The 4,466-nt window shown below is 44.7% G+C and overlaps 1 pseudogene; it reads left to right on the top strand.

Moving 5' to 3' along the window:
• Window positions 1-466: 466 nt before the first annotated feature.
• LOC141022528 (uncharacterized) lies at window positions 467-3,975 on the top strand (annotated as a pseudogene).
• Window positions 3,976-4,466: the final 491 nt, after the last annotated feature.

Raw genomic sequence — 4,466 nt, forward strand, 5'->3', positions numbered from 1 at the left:
AAATATATTATGATACACAAAAAACAAGTCTATGTTATATGTACAACATGATTCATTAGTACAAAAAAACCATGGATTTCCTGAATAATATATTGCCTGACATATATAGTTTGACTTGCCTGATTATATGGTTTGGATTGCCTGATAGTGCACTTTGAATTGCCTGGTTATGTTCAATTGCATCCTTAAAAAGCACAAAAGAATGCTATCATGTGAATCTGGTGTGCTTGGGTTGCTGTGTTGTTTGCTTGCCTGAGTTTAGTGTGGTACTAGCTTGCCTCAACAACGTAAATTGCTTTAATTTTTCTGGTTGAAAAAATGGACAGGTTGAACATGATTGAGCTATTTTTGGTGTGCTTGGGTAGCTGTGCTATTGGCTTGCCCGTATTTACTGTGCTACTTGCTTGCATCCCTCTGCTGACTTGCTTTACTTTTTCCCATGTTGAAATAAATAAACAGGTTGACAATGATTGACCTGAATGAGGAACCAGCTGAAAATAATGGTGATCCATTGTACTGTACACAACATGCTGCTGGAAACGCAGAATTTGTGGCGGAATCACCTAATCCCCCTATCATGCAAAGAGTCAATGCTGCTGCTACAGAAGCAATGGAGACAGATGGGCAGTCAAGTCGTGGGGGACGTGCTCCGGGCAGTACACAAGTACCTGTAGCTGTAGCAGCTGGGAGTGATGCTCATACCCTTGATGGCACAGGTGCTGCAGGTGATACTGGTGGCACTGTTGGTAATGGTTTGGGTGCTGAAAATGATGATGAAGCTTGGTCACAGCCCAAGGAGCCTTACGTGGGCATGAGGTTCGACACTTTGGAAGATGCCAAGGTCCATTACAATGCATATTCCTTGCAAATGGGTTTTTCAATCAAAATGAATAGTTCAAGGAAGGATATGAAAACCGGGGAGTTGATAAAACAACAGTTTGTTTGCAACAAGTTTTGAAAGCCTGATATTGATGACGGAGGGGCAGAAAAGATTCCCGTGCTAGATGACATTGTTGAGCAAGCAAAAGATGATAACGAAGATGAGGCTATTGTCTTTCTTGATAATGATAGTAAAGGCAAAAAGAGGAGCAAGAAACGAAAAAGAGATAAAATTGTGCAAACTGGTTGCAAAGCTAAGATGATTGTGAAGGTAATAGATGGCAGATGGGAGGTGATCTACTTTGTTGGCGAGCACAACCATCTGTTGGTTGACAAGCCATGTTTGACTAAGTATTTGCGATCACACCAAGGGATCCCGCCAGAAGAAAGGGCCTTCCTTACTCATCTTCATAACTGCAATTTAACTACAGGTTTTGAACCACACCCACCTCCCCCCTATCTTCTAACTTTAAGAACCTGGACATGCCTACTGGTTGTGTGTTTCTTAGCCCATCAACAAGTACCTGATTTTGCTTGAAACATGTCACTGATTTGCTTCAAACATATGCCTTAGTTGCTTGATAGTGCCACTAAATTGCTTACAACAGTACAAAAAGAGGTAAAATGCCTGATTTGTTTCTGGATGCTGGACTTGCCTAATGTTTACCTGTTTGTTGCTCAATGCAAAGTTCCTACTTGCCTAGTTTTTTTATAAAACAAATTTGGTGTTGAATCTAAACTTGCCTATGATTAGTCTCTTTGTAGCTAAAATGTACAATAGTACTTGTTTCTGGATGGGGTCAACTTGCCTATGATTGAAATTTTTATTGCTCACTAATGCATAGTTATCCCCCTGGTTTGTTTTGTGTATTTTGCTCATGTGTTGCCTGGGGCGTATTGTTGTAGTTGCTTGTATAGCTTCATGAATTGCCTGAGCTTTGCATTTGAGTTGCCTTGCTGAAAACAGAAAAGAAACTATTTTTGGCACTGTTTTTGTGTAGAAAAAGGATTGACCACCATTGTGACTTCATGTCAACAGGTCGTATGATGCACATCATGTCAGATTTCTATGGGACAGAACTCATTGTACCTTATGGCACTAAGCACATTACAAACCTCAAGACGCTCTTGAACAAGGATGATACAAAAGAAGGGGATATGATAGAGACAGTTGCTTACTTTAAAGATCAGCAGAGAGAGGATCCAATTTTTTTACAAGATAAAATATGATGAGGAAGACAGGGTTGAGAATATTTTCTGGCTCGATGGTGCAGCAAGGAAGGCGTACGTGGAATCTTATCATGATTGTATCTCCTTTGACACAACGTATATGACTAATATGTACAACATGCCCTTTGCACCATTCATTGGGATTAACAGGCATGGGCAGTCATTCATGTTGGGCTGTGGCTTTGTTAGGCAAGAGTTGGCGTCAAGCTTTGATTGGCTATTCCAGACCTTCCTTGAGGCAATGCATAATGTAGCACCCACCAACATCATATCCGACCAAGACATCGCAATGGCACTGTCAATTAAAAAGATCTTTCCTACAAGTGTGCACCGCTGTTGCCGCTGGCATATTATGAAAAAAACACAAGAAAAGCTTGGAGCATTGCTGGGGCGAAAACCTGGCTTGTCCAAAGATTTCAACAACTGTGTTGACTTCAGCTTGACGCCGGAAGAATTTGAGGCAGGGTGGTGTGAGCTGATGAGGAAGTATGAGGCTATGACTGACTCCCACTTCGGGAATCTATACAAGTACGGAGAGACATGGGTACCCTGCTACTTCAAGCACCAATTCTTCCCTTTCTTGCAGTCAAGTCAATGCAGCGAGGGGTTCAACGCTGTCCTTAAGTGATATAAGAACCCACACAAGTCCATTTTGAACTTTGTGAAGCAATATCAGAAAATCCAAACACACATACTAGTCCGGGAGGGTTCAAAAGACTACAGGACAGGACATTTACAGACTGAAATGTGGTCATCTTAGCCAATAGAGAAGCAGGCGTACGGATCGTATACTAGGGACTTGTACGAGAAGTTTCGTGATGAGTTTCAGTTGACTACAAGGTACAATGTGCGACCGCATGGTGAAAACTTGTATGAGGTTTACCCAAATCAAGAGTGGGTTGCCAAATATGGTTCTAGGGGCTATTTTGTCATGGTGGAAGTTAGTGCTGGAGACTACAGATGTGACTGCTGCAAGATTGAGAGGGACGGCATGCTTTGCTGCCATATCTTGAAAGTTTTCAACCAACTTGGTGTTGATGAAATCCCAGCGCAGTACATACTTAGAAGATGGACACCTATGGAAATTCCCAATGCACCCCCTGCTGTCGAAGAGCAACCTGATGAGATGCCACCATAGTCGAAGAAGGAACTCAGGCATGTAAATTTGATGATGGATTTTGGTAGTCTTGCCCGGGTTGCTAGTGCGTCAGATGCTGCGACGGATATTGTAAAGAAACATATGCGTGGTGCGCCTCATGAAATCAAAAATATCAACATGTCAAAGAAGAAGAAACCGGCAGCACCAACAAGTGGGCCCTCTGGTGGTCCTCCACCATCAGCTGATGGTTCTGCACCACCACCGAGTAACTTTCAGGCAACTGGTGGCCCTACGGTGCGTCCTGAAGGGCCTGCACAAGCCCCTTCTGGACCTAGGCAGCAGCGACCTACTTCTGCGCCACCACCGAGTAACACTCAGGCAACTAGTGGCCCTGCGGTGCATCCTAACGAACCTGCACAAACCTCTTCTGGACCTAGGCAGCAGCGACCTACTTCTGCACCGCGGAGAAAAAACGCACCAAAAGTAGCTGGCAACTCTATGAGTGAGGACGGACACCAACAAATAGCGTTGAGGGCTGCATCGATGCACAGGGGGGCTGTACCACTACCCAGGAGCCCTCCCGCACAAAGCTGCTGGCCTGTACAGTAACTGTCAGGATATGTGCCACTGAACAGTGGAGCAGCACCGCACCTTTCAAGGGGCTCAACAATGACAAGGCTTGTGCAAGCGCTAAGAGGAGCTGCGCCACAACTTTTGATGGATACGGCACTAGCAAGAGGGCATGCGCGACCTCCTATGGGTCCTAGACCAGCAATTTGGCCTGCACCACAAACTATGGGGGCTATACAACCACCGCGGGGGCTAACGCAGCAAACACAACCTATGTGGCTAGTCTTGGACTGGCACCATCGCCTGCATCATCAGCAACAGTGGATGGCAGGTATGGACAGCATCCAGGTTCTTCAACTACACAAGAAGAAAATGTCAATGCAATTTCATCTCCTATTGTGCAAGCTCCTAGTGGACATGCGCACCAGCCGCTCAGTATGGCATCTCTACATGCAGCTGTTGCGGCCGCACAAGGTACTACGATGGTTGAACCACAGTTTGGAAGACCTGCTACCACACTTGGCCCTGCAATTCCTAGAGACCCTCCAAAATCAACAACAAAAGGGAGGGCAAAGTCAAAAAGAATTCAATCAGCACTTGAGCTGCATCCGAAGAGAAAGAACAAGTGCAGCTATTGTGGTTTTGTTAACCACAATGGTGCAAGCTGCAGGACCAGATTGGTGTAATG

Source organism: Aegilops tauschii, chromosome 5 (genome assembly GCF_002575655.3).
Source record: "Aegilops tauschii subsp. strangulata cultivar AL8/78 chromosome 5, Aet v6.0, whole genome shotgun sequence".
Taxonomy (NCBI): Eukaryota; Viridiplantae; Streptophyta; class Magnoliopsida; order Poales; family Poaceae; genus Aegilops; species Aegilops tauschii.